The sequence below is a fragment of the Trachypithecus francoisi genome, unplaced genomic scaffold (assembly GCF_009764315.1).
Source record: "Trachypithecus francoisi isolate TF-2019V2 unplaced genomic scaffold, Tfra_2.0 Lachesis_group14, whole genome shotgun sequence".
In the NCBI taxonomy this organism is placed as follows: Eukaryota; Metazoa; Chordata; class Mammalia; order Primates; family Cercopithecidae; genus Trachypithecus; species Trachypithecus francoisi.
Genome location: NW_022681459.1, coordinates 40632575 through 40653961, shown reverse-complemented (window position 1 = coordinate 40653961; position 21387 = coordinate 40632575). Strand labels below are relative to the sequence as shown.

The 21387-nt window shown below is 44.2% G+C and overlaps 1 long non-coding RNA gene across 2 annotated transcripts in view; it reads left to right on the top strand.

Annotated features, from left to right (window-relative positions):
- Positions 1 to 901: 901 nt before the first annotated feature.
- Positions 902 to 21387, top strand: part of LOC117096005 — a 33409-nt gene continuing 12923 nt past the window's right edge. For both annotated transcript variants that reach the window (XR_004442304.1, XR_004442303.1), the window contains exons 1-3: positions 902 to 930; positions 15427 to 15537; positions 19865 to 19977. This is a non-coding gene — a long non-coding RNA (uncharacterized LOC117096005). The remainder of the gene's footprint in view (positions 931 to 15426; positions 15538 to 19864; positions 19978 to 21387) is intronic.

The following is a 21387-nucleotide window of genomic DNA, read 5'->3' as shown; positions in this document are numbered from 1 at the left end:
TGCCTGTGTCTTTTGGATAGAAGGATTGATTTTCCTTTGGGTAGATACACAGGAGAGGGCTTTCTGGGTGAGATGGTAGTTCTGTTTTCAGCTCTTTGAGAAATCCCCAATCTGCTTTCAATGGTGTCTGTACTAGTTTTAATCCCCTCTCCTCCATCGAAAGCGTACCAGCGTTTCGTTTCCTCGGCTGCCTCGCCAGCATGTGTTCCTTGTCTGCGTGGTCCTCACCGTTGTGACCTCCATGGGTTTACAACGTCTTGTAATGTTTTTGATTGGCAGCTCTCTGATAGTGAGTTTGAGCATGTTTTCCTATATGTCAGTTGCTTGTACGTTGACTTTTGATAAGTGTGTGTTCACGTCTCTTGCCTGTTTATTAATGGGATATTCCCTAGTTGACTTGTTGAAGGGCCTTGTAGATTCTGCATATTAGATGTTGTGCAGATGCACAGTTTGGGACCGTGTTCTCCCTTTGTATGCACTGTTAACTCTGTTGGTAGTTTCTTTTGCTGTGCAGCAGCTCTTTCAGGTATTCGGTCTGACTCGTCAATTTCTGTTTTTGTTGCCCTTACTCTTCAGGACTTAGCCATCTAAATTCTTTGCCAAAGCCTATGTGGAGAAGGATATTTCACGAGTTTTCTCATAAGATTTTAATAGTTTGAGTTTTTCCGTTGAAATCTTTCATTCATCTTGAGTTCTTTGTGTCTGGTGAGAGGTAGGGGCCTAGTGTTACTCTTCTGCACATGGCTAGCCACTTATTTCAGCTCCGTTGATTGAATAGGGTGTCCTTTTGCCTTTGCTTACTTTGGTGGATTCTGTGTTAGATCAGATAGTTTTCAGTGTGTGGGTTTACTTCTCGGTCCTCGCTTGTGTTCCGCTGCTCTGTGTGGAAGCAGGTCCCTAACTTTTCCATGAAATTTGAAATCAGGAAGTGTGATGTGTCCGATGTAGTCTGGATGTCTCAGGATTGTGGAGGATGAAACTCAGGGCGCTTCATGGTCCCACATGAATATTAGCATCACCTATTTCTATTTCTTTCAACAAATGTGTTGCATAGTAAAGGAACAATACAATGAGAGGGTAGGGTGGGGCGTTATGGTCCATGCATACATTGTGGAATGATGAAATCAGGGTACTTAGTGTTTCTGATACCTTTTCCCATTGTTTATTCCTTTATGGTGAAACCCTTTCAGTACTCTCCTGTCAAGCTGCTTTGAAAGTGATGTGCCTTTACTGTTAACCCTGGTCACCCTGCACTGGAATAGAACAACAGAATTTTCTTCCTCTCATTTCCCGTTTACAATCCCTGCCCATTATTCCTCTTTTCCCCCAATCTCTGCAAACCAATATTGTGCTCGCCAGGTCTTTGAGATAGAGTTTCTCAGATTCTGCATGTGCGAGATGACTCACGGTTTGTTTCTTTCCCCTCTTGTTCATTTAATTTACCATCATGTTCTCCAGGTGCAACCCTGTGGTTCCCCACGGTATGATTTCACTGTGGTTTTCTGTCTGAAGAGTATCCCAGGGTGTACATGTGGAGCAGCTTCTTTATCCCTTCTTCTGTGGATAAGCAGGTAGGTTGATGCTTACACTGGCTCTTGGGAACAATGCTGGAATCCACATGGGTGAGTAGATCTATCTTTGGTGTCCTGATTTCAATGGCTTTGAGTGTATTCCTAGTAGTAGAATTGCCGGTTGAAATGGTAGTAGGAGTCTTTTAAGGTTTGGAGGAACCTCCAAGTGGTTTCTGTAGTGCGTGTGCTAGTTTACCTTCTCACGAACTGTGAAAGAGTGTCTCTCTCTCTGGGAACACACCAGCGTTTCCCTTTCTTTCAATGGGTTTTTTTTTTTTTTCCTCTTTATGTTAATACTCACTCCAATTAGAATGAGATGGTGTCTAAGTGGTTTTGATTTACATTTTGCTTGTGGTTAGTGATGTTTGCCGAGTTATTCTGAACTTGTTTCAATTTGACATGTAAGACTGGGCAATGGATGTGAAGAGCTGAGATGGATGCGCAGGTTAAAGATTGTCAATCAACATTACTGATCCTCACGAGAAGTCAATCAAAACCACACTCAGAAAGCATCTCTCTCTGGTGAGAATGAATGTTACCAAAATGGGACAGCTGTTTCATTGCCATATAGTCTGTGTGTGTAACCAGCGAGTGGAAGGGACAATTGGATCTGTGTAAACGTAGCATCATCATGAAGTTGCAGTGTCTGGCACCTCTGTGAGCTCCAGCCTTATGATTTCTCTGTGGAGAGAATATTCACAACTGACCTTTGTAGCTGTTTTGAAAATTGTGGTTTTCTGTTCTTGCCTTTTGGCATAATGGCCTACGGCTCTCTGCTCTCCAGAGAGTCTGAACTAGTTTGCATTTCCTCCTACAGTGGACCTGCATTTCTTTGCTCATCTTCCCCACCAGCCTCTGTTGTTGTGGACCGTGTGTCATAATTGCCATTCTGACCAGTGTGAGATGGTATCTCAGTATGTTTTTGATTTGCATTTCTCTGATAATCAGTGAGATCGAGCATGTTTTTATTATCATTGGTTACTGGTACACCTTCTTTTAAGTGTGTGTTCGTGTCTCTTGCCCATTTACAAGTTGGGTTTTTTTTTTCTGATTTTATTTGTTTAAGCTCTTTACATAAATCCTGAATATTAGACGTTTTTCAGATGCATAGTTGGGGAATATGTTCCCTCATTCTATAGACTGTGTGTTGACTCCGTTGGTTGTTTCTTGTGCAGCAGCTCTTTTGTGTATTAGGTCCCACTTACTAGGAATTGTTTTTGTTCTCATTGCTTTTGGGGACTTGACATATAAATGCTTTGCCAAAACCTCTGTCGAGAAGGGTATTTGCTAGATTCTCATGCAGGATTTTTTTATAGTTTCAGGTCTTGGATTTTTATGTATTTTTGTATTTATTTACAGACCGAGTCTCGCTGTGTCATACAGCCTGGAATGCAGTGGAGCAATCTTGGCTCACTGCACCCTCCACCTTCGGGGTTCAAGTGATTCTTGTGCATCAGTCTCCCGAGTAGCTGGGAGTACAGGCACGTGCCACCATGCCCGGCTAAGTTTTGCTTTTTAAGTAGACAGGGTTTCACCATGTCAGCCAGGGTGGCCCCGAACTTCCCGACCTCAAGTCATCCGCCTGCTTTGGCCTCCCAGAGTGCTTGGATTCCAGGCATGAGCCACCACGCCCAGCCCAGGATTTTGCATTTCAATCTTTGATTCAATTTGAGTTGCTTTCTGTACGTGGTGAGACACGGGCCCAGTGTTATTTCTTCTGCAGCTAGGTAGCCACTGATCCCAACACCACTTACTGATAGGGAATCCTTTCTCCATTGCTTATTTTTGTTGTTTTATTTTCAAGTATCAATGATTTCAGGTGTGCAGGTTTGTATCTGGGTCTTCTAATCTGTTCCCTGTAAACAGGTGCCCAGCTTTTTAGTGACCTAGTAACCTAGTTACTAGGTTTAGTTAAAGGGTTTCCTTTTGGGGTCAGCTAGAAGGGTCTGGACCATACTTTGCCCACTCAGACATTCTTCCTGCCCACCTGCTGCTGTGAATCCTGCATGTCTCATATGCTCTCAGGCAGAGAGGAAACTGCTGAGCCGGCCAGGGCAGGGGACAGAGCCCTGTGACTCTCCACTTGAGAGCCCTCCCAGCTGACTGCCGTGGAGTGCAGCCACTTCGCAGAGCCAAATCCCCTGAGGTTCCTGTCTGCTGTCTAGCCTTCAAGGACAGGTCATGGGGCCTTGGTTCCTGCCCTGTCATCTTCCCAGTCACCCTGATCTTCAGGGGGAGAAACAGCCAGGGAAAGAAGGGCTTGGTCATGGCACCTCCACTCTTGGGCTATTGAGGATCTCTCAGTTTTGTGTCTGGTGGGTTCTGTCCAGAGCCCATTTGAGAGCAGTGGGTGACAGGACAGGCCTATGTGACCCAGGCAGGCAGCAATATTGGGTCAGCCTTCGTGTCCACTTCTGTCAGCTGGGGCAGCCCGGAAGGATGATTGTGGGGTGGGTGTTATGGGAATAGACCTCAGGTGGAGGCTGCAGGGGTTCTCCGGCACTGTAGGCACAGCAGGCCCAGGAGCAGGGGAGGGAGCCATGACTCGTGGAGCCTCTGGCCCATATCCTTGGCAGATGAGGGCCACAGGGGCATGGGCAGCAGTGTCCAAGGTCCCCTAGGCTGGGCCCATGGCTGTTCCTGGCTCAGAGTTCTTGGTGGGCTGGTCAGAAACATACAGTAACTTGGGGCAGTTACCAAGTGGCCAAGCCTGCACTGCTGGGCTGTATGAGCTTGGGCCCGCTCAGGCCATCTCTGGGCCCTGCCTTTCTAGGCTGTTCAGGTGGTTCATTGGGCCTGGGGTGCTAATGTTTCTGGATGGGCAGCAGAACCGGTCTATACTCAGGGCCCGAGGCCATGTTCCCAGAACACAGCTTTGGCATTCACAGCAGGGTGTGGTGAGGCTCCTTAGGCTGGGTTCTGGTCTGGTGCCAGGGACACCACTGCTCCACCATCTCCAGAGGCATCTCCCGGACACTGGCTGTGAGTTCAGATGTTCTGAACAGGGACAGGGAGAGGCAGAGGGGGACCCAGCCTGGGGCTCACTGGAGGAGCTCGTGGGCAGACAGCGCCCTTTGGAGGAAACTGAGGCTGGGAGTTGGGAACCCCATTCCCCGGCTCACAGCACCTCCCACCCGGGGCCCTCCCAGGGCTGCGTGAACTTTAGTCACCTGGTGACAGGCTGAGTTACCGTGCAGAGTCACCGTGCGCTTCCTTGCTGCTGTGATGTTAGCCTCCCCATCCTCCTGGCCAGGCTGGACCTCTGTGAGAGGCCTGCCTGTCCTGCACCTTATGTAGACACCTTCCACTGTCCCCCAGGATTGCTGGACACCCCCTGACTGGCCTCTTTTCCCCTCTGGGACTAGGTAAGCTTATGGGTTCTCTGGCAGCTCCTGTTCCTTCCCTTCCTCTGCTCCTCCTCAGAGGTGCCCACCCCCAGGGCTGGACAGCATGCACACATTCTGGGAGGCGGGAAGGAGACACTGGGCCTGTGTTTCTGAGGCCTGACTTTAGACTGTTCCCTGTTGGGGAGGGACCAGGGAGTGTCTGAGGCTGGTCCTGACCCTGCTCCTTGCCCCATGGATGCAGCAGAGCCATGAAGAAGTTAGTGGTGCTGGGTCTGCTGGCCATTATCCTGGTGCTGGTCATTGTTGGCCTCTGTCTCTGGCTGCCCTCGGCCTCCAAGGAACCTGACAACCATGTGTATGCCAGGGCTGCCGTGGCTGCAGATGCCAAACACTGCTTGGAGATTGGGAGGTGAGCAGGGCAGGGCATGGGGGCATGGGCCCTGGAAACAGGGCAAGCGGACCTGGGCAATACCTTTGCCCCTCTGAGACTCAGTTTCCCCACATGTAAGCAGGCTGCCTGGGCACGGGGTGCCCCGTGTGCATAGAGCTACCTGTTCTTTGCTTGGACTCTCTCAGTAGCCTCTGGGTAGGGGACGGTGACCCCGAGAGCAGGCTGTGGGTCTCCTAGAGCCCAATAGGGCCCTTTTTCCCAGTTCTAAAAGTCTCTGTGTCTTAAATAAACTCCACTGTTTTGTTGTTTGGTTGTTATTTTTACGTATTTGTCTTTTTATTTTTAGTTATTTATTTATTGTGAGATGGAGTCTCGCTGTTTCTCCCAGGCTGGAGTGCAGTGGCGTGATCTCAGGTCACTGCAACCTCCACCTCCCAGGTTCAAGCGATTCCCCTGCCTCAGCCTCCCGACTAGCTGGGACTAAGGTGTGTGCCACCACGTCTGGTTAACTTCTTGTTTTTTTGTATTTTAGTAGAGATGGAGTGTCCTCATGTTGGCCAGGATGGTCTTAATCTCCTGACCTGGAGATCCACCCACCTGGGCCTCCCAAAGTGCTGGGATTACAGGCGTGAGCCACCGTGCCCGTCCACTGTTTATTTGTTTGTTTTTTCTTTTGTTTTTTTTTTTTTTGAGACAGAGTCTTGCTCTGTCACCCAGGCTAGAGTGGAGTGATCTCGGCCACTGCAGCCTCCGCCTCCCGAGTTCAAGTGATTCTCCTGTCTCAGCCTCCGAAGTAGCTCAGACTGCAGGCATGCGCCACGGTGCCCAGCTAGTTTTGTATTTTAGTAGACACAGGGTTTCACCATGTTTGCCAGGGTGGTCTCCTCTCGATCTCCTGCCTTGTGATTTGCCCGCCTCAGCCTCCCAAAGTGCTATGATTACAGGCATGAGCCACTGTGCCTGGCCTATACTTCTTCAGTATTTTGTCTGTAATAAGGCACATAAGCAGAGGGTATCCTGGGACTTTTTTCTTTTTGTTTCTGTTTGTTTTGAGACAGAGTTCCGCTCCGTTGCCCAGGCTGGAGTGCAGCGGCATAATCTTGGCTTCCTGCAACCTTTGTCTCCCAGGCTCAAGTGATTTTTGTGCCTCAGCCACCCAAGTAGCTAGAATTACAAGTGTGTGCCGCCATGCCCATCTAATTTTTGTATTTTTTAGTAGAGACTGGGTTTTGCTACGTTGGCCTAGCTGGTCTCGAACTTCTGGCCTCAGATGATCCGCCCACCTCAGCCTCCCAAGGTGCTGGGATTACACACATGAACCACCTTGCCCAGCCTCATCTAGGACATTTTGATACATGTATATTTTGGGTGATAATCAAATCAGGGTGCTTAGCATAACTATTCTCTCATCCAGGTATTATTTCTTTGTGGTGAGAACACTCAAAATTGTTCCCTTCTAGCTTTTTTTGAAAATTACAAAACAATATTCTAACCAGAGTCACGCAGCTGTGGAACGGGACTCTAGAATGTGTTCCTCCCAACTAACTGTAACTTTGTTTCCATAACCAATCCCTCCTATTTCCCCTCCTTCCCCCAGCCTCAGGAGACCACTCCTGTACTGTCTGCTTCCTGAAGGTTAAGTTTTTGGATTCAACGTAAGTGAGGTCATGCAGTGTTTGTCTTTCTGTGCTTGGCTTATTTAACAGAATGTTTTCTTGGTTCATTAGTGTTGCCCTAAATGAAAATTGCATTATTTTTTATGGCCAGAGAATATATCATTGTATATATGTACTACATTTTCTTTATTCCTTCATCTTCGGGTGAACAGGTAGGTGGATTCCATCATCCTAGCTATTGTGAATAGTGATGTAATAGACATGGAAAGACAGATGTCTGTTCAAAATCCTGGTTTGCTTTGACTGTATACCTAGTAGTGGGATGAATAGATCATATGGTATTGTACTTTCAGTTTTTTGAGGAATCTGCAACAGCTTTCCAGAGTGTATAATAGTAACTGACCCTCCCATAAACACTTTTTTTTTCCTGGAAATTGACACCAGCATTTGTTTGTATTTTTATTTGTCATATTCATATGAATAAGTGAGATGTTTTCTGCGTATGGTTTTGATTTCGATTTTGTGCAGGATTAGTAATGTTAACCACGTTTTCGTAAAGGTAGAGTCAGTCTTATGTCTTCTTTGGCTAAAAGTCTATTCAGCCTCTTTGCCCAATTTTGGATCGGTTACTCGTTTCTCTTTTGGTTAGTCTTTTTTTGCTAGTTACTAACGTTAGTAGCTTGTGCCTTTTGGAAAACAATGCCTTGTCAGCTGTATGTTTCCCCAAACCTTTCTTCTCACCTTTAGGATACTGTTCTTTTTTTCTGCTTTTTCTCTTCCCCCTTCCCCTGCACCAGACTCCGATGGAGTCTTGCTCTGTTACCCAGGCTAGAGTTGCAGTGATGCGATCTTGGCTTACTGCAACCTCCGCCTCCTGAGTTCAAGCAATTCTCCAGCCTCAGCCTCCTGAGTAGCTGGGATTACAAGTGTGTACAACCATGCCTGGCTAATTTTTGTATTTTTACTAGAGACAGGGTTTCACCATGTTGGCCGGGCTGGTCTCAAACTCCTGACCTCGTGAGCCCCCATGCCCGGTCTAGGATGCCTTCTCTTTGGATTCATTTGTTCTCTCCTGCACAGAGGCTCTAATGTTGTACTTAGTTTGTCATGTTTATATTTGCGTTTGTTGGCAATGATTTCAGTGTCCCATCCAAAAAAAGAGATCGTGAAGCCATTTTATTGCCTGTGCGTATTTTCCGCCTATTTTTTCCTTTTCTTTTTCTTTTTCTTTTTTGCAACCTGTGTGGACAGGGTCAAGTTACCCCAAAATATATGCTTATGCCATGTTTTCCCCTTGGAGTGTTTTGCTTTCCAGATTGAATTTAACTGATTTATTTTTCATAGATTTTTGTGTATGGGCGACATAGGGGTGCTAGTTCAATCTTGTGCACGTGCACAGTTTTCTCAACTGTTGTGCCTTTGGTGTGCTTTTGAAAAATGTGTGCTCTAAATATAATTTTGGATTGATTACTTGGCTCCCTCATTTTGTCCATTCGGTTGTCTTTTTTTTTTTTTGTTTTTTGTTTTTTTTGAAAATGGAGTCTTACTCTGTCAGCCAGGCTGGAGTGCAGTGGCACGATCTCGGCTGATTGCCAGCTCCGCCTCCTGGATTCACACCATTCTCCTGCCTCAGCCTCCTGAGTAACTAGCACTGCAGGTGCCCGCTACGACGCCTGACTAATTTTTTGTATTTTTAGTAGAGATGGGGTTTTACTGTGTTAGCCAGGATGGTCTCAATCTCCTGATCTCGTGATTCACCCACCTCAGCCTCCCAAAGTGTGGGGATTACAGGCGTGAGCCACCGCTTCTGGTCCATTTGGTTGTCTTTCTGTGTTTATGCCAGTCACTGATTGCTTGGATGACTGTAGTTTTTATCTGTCATCCATGTATCTATCTATCTATCTATAATATATCCTAAGCCTATTTTTTTTTTTTTTTTGAGACAGGTTATTGCTCTGTCACCCAGGCTGGTATGCAGCACTGTGATCTTGGCTTATTGCAGCCTTGACCTCCTGGGCTCAAGTGACCCTCCCACCTCAGCCTCCCAAGTAGCTGGGACTACAGGTGTGCACCACCATGCCCCACTAATTTTTTTACACTTTTTGTAGACGTAGGGTTTTGCCATGTTGCCCAGACATCTCTCAAACTCCTGAGTTCAAGTGATCTGCCTGCCTCAGCCTCTCAAAGTGCCGTGAGTACTGGTGAGCGCCACTGCGCCTGGGGAATCCCTGTTTAAAAAAATAATAATAATAGACTTTTATTTTGATTAAATTGCAGGTTATTTACATGTGAACATTTGATGACACTGAGGCTTGTGGCCACTGACCCCATTTTCCAGGCAGTGAGCAAGGTGCCAGTCAGTTGCTTCTTCCACCCACAGCCCGTTTCTTCCTCCTTTTTTCATCTGATAGTCCCCAGTGTCTATTGTTTGCATCTTTATGTTCGAACGTATTCACTGTTTAGCTCCCACTCTTAAGTGAGAACATGTAGTGTTTGGTTTTCTGTTCTTGCCTTGATTTGCTAAACATAATAATCCCCAGGTCTATCCATGCTGCTTAGGACATGATTGCGTATTCATATGGCTGCGTTGTATTTTGTGGTGTGTATGCACCACAAAAAAAAAAAAAAAGTTGAATCCACTGTTGCTGGACGCCTATGCTTCCACATCTTTTTTTTATGAATGGCATGGCCATTTTTTTTGTGAATGGCACGGCCATGAATGCACGACATCTTGTGTCTTTTTGATAGAAGGATTTACTGTCTTTTGGGTAGATACCAAGTAGTGGAATTGCTGTAGTTCTCTTTTAAGTTCCTTGAGAGTCTCCAAACTGGTTTCCACAGTGTAAACCTGTTTCCACATTCCCCAAGAGTGTAGCAGCGTTCCCTTTTCTTTGCCGCCTCGCCAGCATGTTGTTTTGACTTTGGAAAAATGGCCATTCTGACCAACGTGGGATGTCATCTCATTGTGTTTGTGAGTTGCATTTCACTGATGATTAGTGAGGTTGTGTATTTCTTCATGTCGGTTGATCCCTTGAATGTCTTCTTTTTATTTTTTTTTTATTTTTCAAGACAGTGTCTCACTCTGTTGCCTGGACTGGAGCTGGAGTGCAGTGGCACAGTCTTGGTTCACTGCAACCTCCGCCTCCTGGGTTCAAGTAATACTCCTGCCTTAGCTTCCCGAGTACCTGGGATTACAGGCGAGCATCACCATGCCCAGCTAATTTTTGTATTTTGAGTAGAGATGGGGTTTCACCATGTTGGCCAGGCTGGTCTCGAACTCCTGGCCTCAAGTGCTGTGCCTGCCTCAGCCTCTGAAAATGCTGGGGTTGCAGGCGTGAGCCACAATGCTCAGCCTGTTTCCTTAAATTTCTTTACAAAAGTTTACCCTACGGTAAAGGTGTACCACCAGAGGGTAAAATGAGACACTTTGGTCCATGGGTGCATTGTTTAGTGATGAAATCAGGGTATTTAGCATATCTCTTGCCTCATAGAGTTACTATTCCTTTGAGGTGAAGACATTCAGAATCCGCTTTTCTAGTTTTCTTGAAAAGTACACTCTGATAATGTTAGACCTGCTCACCCTGCTGCTGTGAAATAGAACTACAGGTTTCATTCCTCTCATGGAATATGTAACTTTATACCTGTTTCCAATCCCTGACCATGCCCAACCTTTGAACCCCAACCCATGTTAAGAACAGTTATGCTGGCCGGGCGCGGTGGCTCAAGCCTGTAATCCCAGCACTTTGGGAGGCCGAGACGGGCGGTCAGGAGATTGAGACCATCCTGGCGAACATGATGAAACCCCGTCTCTACTAAAAAATACAAAAAAACTAGCCGGGCGAGGTGGCGGGCGCCTGGAGTTTCAGCTACTCGGGAGGCTGAGGCGGGAGAATGGCGTAAACCCGGGAGGCGGAGCTTGCAGTGAGCTGAGATCCAGCCACTGCACTCCAGCCCGGGCGACAGAGCGAGACTCCGTCTCAAAAAAAAAAAAAAAAAGAACAGTTATGCTTAACTAGTTCTATGAAATAAGATTTTTAGATTCCGCCTGAGTGAGACAATGCGATGTTTGTCTTTCTCTGTGTAGTTTATTTCTTGTCTTTTCTTTTTTCCTCTTTTAAGATCGTGTCTGGCTCTGTTTGCTCAAGCTGAAGTGCAGTGGTACAATCTCGGCTCACTGCATCCTTGACCACCTCCCGAGGCTCAGGTGATTCTCCCACATCGGCTTCGCAAGTAGCTGGGACTTTTGAGAAATGTCTCTTCAGGTTCATTGCCCAACTTTGGCTGGGTTCCTTGGTTTTGCATGCTTCGCTTCTTAGTAGCATTAGTTTCCTGTGCATATCATGTAACAATCTCTTTCAGACAAATGATTCCTCATCATGCCCTCCCTATATGAAGAATGCCTTCTCATTGTTGATTGGTTCATTGCTCCCTTTACCATGCTGTAGTTCTTGAGTTTTCTTTTTCATGTGTTGTTTTCCTTTTGTTAGCAGCGATTTGAGGTCAGGCCAGAAAGAAGAATCACAATTTTTATGCATTTCATTGATTTTTAGTGTATTTTCCATGTATTTCCCAATTGTTTTTTATTTTTGCAACCTATGAGCATAGATTAAGTTGCCCTGAACTTCCACTCACTCTGTGTTTTCCTGTAGAAGTTTCATGCTTTCGGGTCTTGTGTTTAGGTTTTCATTTATTTTGAGTTGGTATTTATGAATTGTGTAACATAAAGGTCCTATTTCGTTCTTTTTCATGTGGATATCCTGTATTTTCAGATTCATTAATTGAACAGACCTCCCCCTCCTCACTGCGTCTTCCAGGTATTCTTTTGAAAAAAAATGTGTTGACTCCATACAGATATATGTTTAGGTTCTGTTATGTCCACATGGTTTCATTGTTAGGCCACTACCGTGGTCTTTGGATGTAATTTGAAATAGTAATTTGAATTGGATGTAATTTGAAATTGTAATTTGAATTGGATGTAATTTGAAATTGAGCAGTGTGAGGCCTTGAAACGAGGTTGTATTTCCCTAGGATTGCTTTGCATGTTTAGAATCTATGGTGGTTCCATGTTAATTTTTAGCTGTGTGTAGTTAGATTTCTTGAAAAGTTTGGTTCATACTGCATGTCCAGAATTAGGGGTGCAATGGGGACATTGCAGTACTTGTGCACCTTGCATAAGGATAAAAGATAAAGTGAAGGAGGTTTCCATGTTTTGTGTGTGGGTTTCCAGGTTTCTCAACGTCATTTACAAAATGGACTAGCCATTCCCCCATTTTGTTTGGGTTTTTTGTTTGTTTTGATACGGAGTTTTGCTCTTTTGACCAGGCTAGAGTGAAGTGGTGTGATCTCGGCTTGCTGCAACCTCCGTCTCCCGGATCTAAGCGATTCTCCCACCTCAGCTCCCGAGTAGCTGGGATTACAGGGACACGCCACCACATTTGCTAATTTTTCTATTTTTATTAGAGACAGAGTTTCACCATGATGGCCAAGCTGATCCCAAACTCCTGACCTCAACTGGTCTGCCCACCGTGGCCTCCCAAAATGTTGGGATTACAGGCGTGAGCCACTGCGCCTGGCCTTTTGAAACATCTGTTGAGGCCGGGCGCGGTGGCTCAAGCCTGTAATCCCAGCACTTTGGGAGGCCGAGACGGGCGGATCACGAGGTCAGGAGATCGAGACCATCCTGGCTATACGGTGAACCCCGTTTCTACTAAAAAATACAAAAACTAGCCGGCGACGAGGCGGGCGCCTGTAGTCCCAGCTACTCGGGAGGCTGAGACAGGAGAATGGCGTGAACCCGGGAGGCGGAGCTTGCAGTGAGCTGAGAGCCGCCACTGCACTCCAGCCTGGCGGCAGAGCAAGACTCCGTCTCAAAAAAAAAAAAAAAAAAAAAAAAAAAAAAAAAAAAAAAAAAAGAAACATCTGTTGACTGTAAGTACGTTCAGATTTGTCTGTTGGCTGCCTGATACTGTCCAGTGGCATATGTTTGTTTTTATGCCATTTGCTTGCTGCCTCAGTAAGTGTAACTTTTCGATGTAATTTGACATTGGGGAGCATGAGGCATTCAAGTGAGTTTCTGTTTCTGGGAAGTGCTTTGGATTTTCCGGGTCTTCCATGGTTCTATGTGAATTTTGCCATTGTTCATTTATAATTTTAAAATTGGGTTTGTCATACATGTCCAAAATTAGGGGGTACAGTGGGATTTTTTTTTACTTGCGTACTTTGAGGAAGGATGAAGTCAGGGTATTTTGCATGTCTATTCCCATGTCTAGTTTTTATTTGTCTGTGATGTGACCCTTCCATTTTCCTCTCCTTTCTAGCTCTATTCAAAGAGATCCTACCGTATTGTTACTTGTAGTTACCCTCCTGTGGAGTAGATCACCAGCATTATTCCTCCGCAGAAGTGCAACTTGGTACCTATTACCAATGCCAGCCCATGCTTTGTCCTCCCCCCAGCATCTGATAACCACTATTGTACTTTCACTTTCCATTAGATAATTCTTTTTTAGTCTCCTCATGGGTGAGATGATGCAGTGTTTGTCTTTCCCTGCCTGGCTGATTCCACTAAATATAATGTCTTCCAGGTTTATCCGTGTTGCCACAATGGACGTTGTGTCATCGATGTTTGTTGATGGGGCGTATTTCGTTGTATCTGTATGCTGAAGTTCCTTCATCCCTTCATCAGTTGATGTATAGGTAGGTTGATTGCATACCTTAGCTATTGTGTGTAGTGCTTCACTCAGCCTGGGAAGGCAGCTATGACTTCCATGCAGTGATTTCACTGTCCATAAGTGTATACCCATTGCTGGAATTGCCACATGAAATGGTAGTTTCCTTTTTGATTGTTTGGGAAGCTCCAAAAAGTTTTCATAGTGCCTGTATATTTCTCCCAACAGTGTATGAGAGTGTGTATGCAACTTCCTCCAGGGAATTTGTTTGAAATAATTGGTTTCTTTTAATTGTTCAAATTAGGATGAGTATCTAAGCGTGCTTTTCATTTACGGTGTAGAGATGACTGGTAATGTTGAGAACCACCTTTTTACATGTTAGTGCCTTGCACGTTGTCTTTTTAGTAATGTCTGTTCAGTTTGTGTCCCAGTTTTGGCTGGTTTACTTGGTTTTGTGTGTTTTCTCCTCAGTGGTGTGTTAGTTTCAGATACATGATTCCTTATAATGTCCTTTCTATCTGAAGAACGCCTTCTGAGTGTTGGTTGGTACATTGATTTCTTTACTGTGCAGTATTTTTTCATTTTTTTTTTAACTGATTGATTATTATTTTAGTTCACAGTGATGATTCTTTGTTTTTTTTCGAGATGGAGTCTCTGTCACCCAGGCTGGAGTGCGGCTGCCATCTCGGCCCACTGCAAGCTCTGTCTCTCGGTTTCATGCCCTTCTCTTGCCTCACCCTCCCATGTAGCTGGGACTACAGGTGCCTGCCACCACACCTGGTTAACTTTTTTTGTATTTTTAGTAGAGACGTGGTTTCACTGTGTTATTTGAGATTCACAGGATGCTCTCGATCTCCTGACCTCATGATCCACCCGACTTTTGACCTCCCAAAGTACTGGGATTACAGGTGTGAGCCAGCATGCCCAGCCACACAGTGATTATTCTTGTAAGATACAGTCAATAATAAGAACCAAGATTTTTGATCTCTATTATTGGAAGTGTTTTCCTTTTGTTGTTTTTCTAACTATTTAACATCGATTCAGGTTTTTCAAAACTTAAGCTCACTCTGTTTTCTTGTAGGCATTTTATGCTTTTGAGTCATGTGTTTAGGTTTTAATTTGTGAGCCACAGCACCCAGTCTCATTGCATCCTGTAGGCGTTCTTTTCAGAAAAAATATGTTGACTGCATGCAAGTGTGCGTTTAGGTACTGTTATGTCCACAAGTGCATGGTTTCTTTTTATGCCACTGCTGTAGTCTTAGGATAAGTAGATCTTTCACCTGTAATTTGAAGATGAAGAGTGTGAGGCCTCCAATCTAGTTTGTATTTCCTAGGATTGCTTTGCATATTCTGGGTTTTTGGTGGTTCCATGTGAATTTCTAGCTGTGTATAGTTAACATTTTATAAAAAATTTGGTTCATACCACATGTCCAGAATTAGTGGTGCAGTGGGACATTGTGATAATTGTATACCTTGCATAAGGATAGAATCAAGGAGTTTCTTGTGCCTGTGATCACGTACATGTCTTATATCTTTGAGGTGTGAACATCAGTATCCTCCTTGGTAACTATTTTGACAAAGACACGACCGTATTGTTAGGCGCAGTCGCCCTGCTGTGGAGTAGAATACCAGAATATATTCCTCTCCTTTAACTCTCTGCATACCTATTGCCAGTCCTTGCCTGTGTCCTGTCCTCCACCCAGCCTGTGGTGACCACTACTGTATTTTCACCTTCAGTGAGTTAAATTTTTCAGTTCCCACATAATTGAGAACATGCAGGGTTGATCTTTTTCTTTTCTCTGCTTTTCTGATTTGTTTGAACATAATGTCTTGCAGGTACAGCCGTGTCGTGGGAAATGAAAAATGCCCTGAATTTTGATGGCTGAAAAGTATTCCATTGTGCTTGTGTCCTGGAGATTCTTCATCCCTTCATCTGTGAATGGACAGGTAGGTTGATTCCATCCTTTGGCTATTGTCAGTAGCATGTCATCAAAGGGGGAAGGAAGCTTTGTCTCCAGCATACGAATTTCATTTGCTTTCCGTGGAGAGCCATAGGTGGGAGGATGACATTACATGTTAGGCGCATGTTTAATTTGTTCAGGAACCTTCCGCTGTTTTTCCTAGAGTGCATCCTAATTAAAGTTCCACCCAGTAGCATATGAGATTATCCCTTTCTTTGTCTGGTCACCAACCTTTGCCTTATTTCAAGCACAGTCTTTCTTTTTGGCAATATTCATATCAGTTAGATTGAGATGGTGCCTGAGTGTGGTTTTCATTTACATGTTTGAGATGAGTTGATCTCAACAGTGATATTGAGAAACCCATTATTTTACCTGTGTTTGTGTTTTTGTTTTTGTTTTTTGTAGACAGAATTTCTCTCTTGTTGCCCAGGCTGGAGTGCAATGGCGCCATCTCAGCTCACTGCAACCTTCGTCTCCTGTGTTTAAGTGATTCTCCCTCCTCAGCCTCCCGAGTAGCTGGGAGTATAGGTGTGTTCCCCCATACCTGGGTAATTTTTGTATTTTTAGTAGAGACAAGGGTTTCACCATGTTGGCCACACTCGTCTCAAATCCCTGACCTCAGGTGATCTGCCCTTGGCTATTGTGAATAGTGCTTCACTCCACCTGGGAAGGCAGCTATGATTTCCATGTAGTGATTTCCCTGTCCAAAAGTACATACCCACTGTTGGAATTGCTAGATGAAGTGGTAGCTAGCTTTGTGATTGTTTGGGAAGCTCCAAGTGGTTTTTGCAGTACCTATGGTAATGGTGATTTCTCTCAACAGTGTGGAAGAGTATGTGTGTATGCAGGTTTCCCTGGGGCATTCGTTTGAAATAATTGGTTTTTATTTTTTGTTAGAGTGAGTTTGTATCTGAGTGTGATTATCATTTACAGTTTAGAGATGAGTAGCAATGGTGAGAACCACCTTTTTTTTCCTGTTAGTGAATTGCATATTGCCTTTTTGGTAATGTCTGTTCAGGTTTGCTGCCCAGTTATGGCTGGGTTACTTGGTTTTGGGTGTTTTGCTCCTCAGTGGGGTGTTAGTTCCTCCCAGATGTCAGATAACAACCGCTTTTAGATACATGATTCCTCGTAATATCCTTTCTGTCTGAAGAATGCCTTCTGAGTGTTGGTTGGTGCATTGTTTTCTTTACTCTGCAGAACTTCTTCAGGTTGTTTTGTGTTTTTATTTCTTGATTATTTTAGTTGTGATTTTTATTTTTGTTTTTCCTTTTTTTTTTTTTTTTTGAGACAGAGTCTCGCTTTGTTGCCCAGGCTGGAGTAGGGTGTCACGATCTTGACTCCCTGCAACCTCCACGTCCTGGGTTCAAGCGATTCTGTTGTCTCAGCCTCCTGAGTAGCTGGGACTGCAGGTGTGCGCCACTACTCCCAGCTAATTTTTAGTAGGGACAGGGTTTTACCATGTTGGCTAGGGTGGTCTCAAAATCCTGACCTCAAGTGATCCGCCCCCCTCGGCCTCCCAAAGTCCTGGGTTTACAGGCGTGAGCCACCGTGCCTGGCTAGCAGTGACTGTTTTTGTAAGGTCAGGTCAATAACAAAAACTAGAATTTTTGACTTCTGTTGTTGGAAGTGGGTTTTTTTCTGTATGTCTCTTTTTCTATTTGCTTTTACATCTGTGAGCTTAGATTCAGATTTTCCTAAACTTAAGCTCACTCTGTTTTCCTGTAGTTTTACGCTTTTAGGTCTTGTGTTTAGGGTTTAATGTATTTTGAGTTTCTGTTTGTGTATTGTGTAACATCAAGGTCTTATTTCATTCTTTTGTATGTGGCTATCCAGTCATTTCAGACTGCTCAATTGAAGACTGCTGATTCCTCATCTCATCTTTTTTCCCTTCGAGACGCAGTCCTACTCATGCTGTCACCCAGACTGGAGTGCAGTGGCGAGATCTCAGCTCTCTGCAACATGTGCATCCTTGCTTCAAGAGATTCTCTTGCCTCATCTTCCCAAGTGTCTGGGATTGCTGGTGTGCACCACAACACCTGAGTACTATTTTTTGTATTTTTGCTAGAGATGGAATTTCACCATTTTGGCCAGGCTGGTCTCAAACTCCTGACCTCAAGTGATCTGCCCGACTGAGTCTCTGAAAGCTCTGGGAGTACAAGTGTGAGCCTCAGCACCCGGCCTCATTGCATCTTCTAGGCGTTCCTTTGAAAAAAATGTGTTGATTGCATACAGGTGTGCGTTTAGGTTCTCTTATGTACCTAGGTTCATGGATTCATTTTTATGCCACTACTGTAGTCTTTGAATGAGTGGAGGTTTTACATGTATTTTAAAATTGGGGGTGTGCAGCCTCCAATTGAGTTTGTATTCCCTAGGATTGCTTTGCATATTCAGGATCTTTGGGTCTTTGGTGGTTCCATGTGAATTTCTAGCCGTGTATCATTAACATTCCATAAAATGTTTGTTTCATACTTTATGTCCAGAATTAGGGGTGCATTGGGACATTGTGATACTTGTTTGTATACCTTGAGTATGGATAAAATCAGGGAGTTTCCCATGCTTGTGACCACATATAGGTTTGATATCTTCGATGTGTGAACATTCAGTATCCTCCTTGGTAGGTATTTTGAAAACGGCTCGACCATGTTATTAAGTATTGTCGCCCTGCTTTGGACTGGAATACCAGAATGTATCCCTCTCCTGTAACTTTCTGTGTACCTATTGCCAATCCTTGATGTCCTCTCCTCCACCTAGGCTGTGGTGACCATTGATACATTTTCACCTTCAGTGAGTTAAATTTTTCAGCTCCCACATGAGTGAGAACATGCAGGCTTGGTCTTTGTCTGCATTTCTGATTTGATTGAACAGAATATCTCCAGGTGCAGCCATGTTGCTGGAAATGATAGGATTCCAGGAATTTTGATGGCACAAAAGTATTCCATTGTGTCTGTGTACTAGAGATTCTTCATTCCTTCATCTGTAAATGGACAGGGAGACTGATTTCTTATCTTGGCTTTTGTGCATAGGGCTGAATTCCACCTGGGATGACAGATAATCACTTCCATGACCTGATCCTGTGCTCTGTGTATATACCTAGTAATAGAATTACTAGATATAACAGTAGTTGTAGTTTACGATTTCAAGGAACATCCAGGTGGTTTCTTTAGTGTGCATACTAGTTCGCCATATCCCACCAGCTGTGGAGACAAGTTCCTCCTCTGAAAATCTATGATTTTTTTGTCTTTTAATATTTTTCAGTTTTTTTTTGTAGCATCCATTGCTTGTAGAGTGAGATGGAATCTGAGTGTGTGTTTGATTTGTGTGTGTGTGTAAATGGTGCTTGATAAGTTATTGTGAATTTGGTTTTAATTTATTTATTTATTTATTTATTTTATTTTATTTTATTTTTTTTGAGGCGGAGTCTCGCTCTGTCGCCAGGGCTGGAGTGCAGTGGCCAGATCTCAGCTCACTGCAAGCTCCGCCTCCCGGGTTTACGCCATTCTCCTGCCTCAGCCTCCCGAGTAGCCGGGACTACAGGCGCCCGCCACCTCGCCTGGCTAGTTTTTGTATTTTTTAGTAGAGACGGGGTTTCACCGTGTTAGCCAGGATGGTCTCGATCTCCTGACCTCGTGATCCACCCGTCTCGGCCTCCCAAAGTGCTGGGATTACAGGCTTGGGCCACCGCGCCCGGCCTGTTTTTAATTTATGTAGGACTGGGTGGAGGACCTGAAGACATGAGATTGATGCACAGGTCAAAGAGAAGATTCCCACCATTGCTGATGCACACAAAAGTGTAAGCGAAAATCACACTCAGATTTCATCTCACTCTGGTTAGAATGAATACTACCAACATTTGATAGCAGTTTGTTTCTATAGAGTATACATTATACCCACCCACACACACAACCCAAGGTGCAAGGGACATTTTGAGATATCTATATGTAGCATCGTGATGAAATCATCGTATCTGGCATGTCTGTGATCTTCCATCATTATTTTTTCTCTGTGGAGAGAATACTCAGAACTGTATTTTCCAGCTGATTTTTGAAAAATTTTTCTAGATTCTGTTGACCCTAGTCACCTAGTCACCCTGCTGTGCAATAGAACACCAGAATGGATTCCTCGTGTCTCCGCATCACTCTGTACCCGATACCAATCCCTGCCCAGGCTTCCTGCTCTCCCCAGCCTCTAGTAACCCCTGCTGGAAATTCTGCTTCTAAAAGGCAGTGTTTTTTGGATTCCGTATGCCTGATGTCATGCAACGTGGGTCTCTCCCTGGCAGGCTCGTTTCATTTCACCTAATTGTCTTCCAGGTTTCTCCAAGTGGTTGCAGATGACATGATTCTCTGAAATGTTACAGCTGACGATGTGTTTCCTTGTCTATATATACTGTGGTTCCTTTATCCCTTCATCTGTGGATAGACAGGTAGGTTGATTCCACAACTTGGCTATTGTGACTAGTGCTTCAGGACACATGAAAAGGCAGATAACACAGGGATTTCATTGTCTCTAAATGTGTACCCAGTGGTCGGATTGTTAGCTGGAGTGGCAGTTGTACTTTTACCTTCATTTTTTTTTTTTTTTTAAAGGTGGAGTCTTGCTCTTGTCACCTAAGTTGGAGTCCTGTGGCACGATTTCAGCTCAATGCAAGCTCCGCTTCCAGCGTTCAAGCGATTCTCCCGCTTCAGCCTCTCGAGTGGCTGAGAATACAGGCATCTACCATCACGCCTAGCCAATTTTTGTATTTTTAGTAGAGATAGGATTTCACCATATTGGTGAGGCTGGTCTTGAACTCCTGACCTCAGGTGATCCACCTTTCTCGGCCTCCCAAAGTGCTGAGATTACAGGTGTGAGCCACTGTGCCTGGCCTACCTTTTGCTTTTTTAAGGAACTTCCAAAAGTTTTTGTAGTGTGTACAGTAATTTTCATTGCACAAAGAGTGTAGAAGATTTTTTTTTTCTGCAAGTCTTTTGAGTTTTGTCTTTTGTAATACTCATTCTAGGTGGAATTAGATGGTAACTGAGTATGGTTTTGAATCATGTTTTTGTGAGGATTAGTGATATTGAGGAACTGTCACCTGTGAGTCCATTTCCTGCCTTCTTTTCACTCAGGACTATTTAGATCCTTTTACCTTAGATATTTGTTGTTGTTGTTTTTCACTTAGTCATATCAGTTTATTGTATGTGTTAGGTAACAATCTCTTTCAGGGTTAGGATTTTTTATCGTTTCTCCCAGTCTTTAGAATTCCTTTTTTTGTTTGTTTCATTGTTTCCTTTTTCCTGTAGAATTTGTAAAGTGTCCCTAGTCTCATATGGTTATAGTTGTGTATATTAGCAGTGATTTTTGTGTTCAACACCCCACTTCCACGAAACACACACACACACACACACACGGAGCCAAGCCTTGCATTGTCTGTGGGCGTAGTTTCCCTACTTTTGTCTTTTTTTTTCAGTGTTATGATGCTTTTTTACCTTTTGCAGCCTGTTTGCATAGATAGAGGGTTTCCTAAAATATACACCCACTCTGTTTTCTTATAGGACCTTTACAGTTTCAAGACTGAGTTTAGGTCTTTAATTCATTTTGTGTTGATTTTGTGTATCGTGCATTGTAAGGGTCTTATTTCAGTGTTTTTCCTGTGAATGTTGAGTTTTCTCAAAATCAATAATTGAATCAGACTCTCCCTTTCACATTATATCTTTTTGGGTTTTGGAAAATGTGTTCCCCACATATCATGTTGGATAGAGTATTTGTCTGCCTCATTGTGTCACTTAGGTTCTCGTTCTGTGTTTGTGACAGTCATGGATTATTTGGATAACTACAGATTGTTTTTTCATGC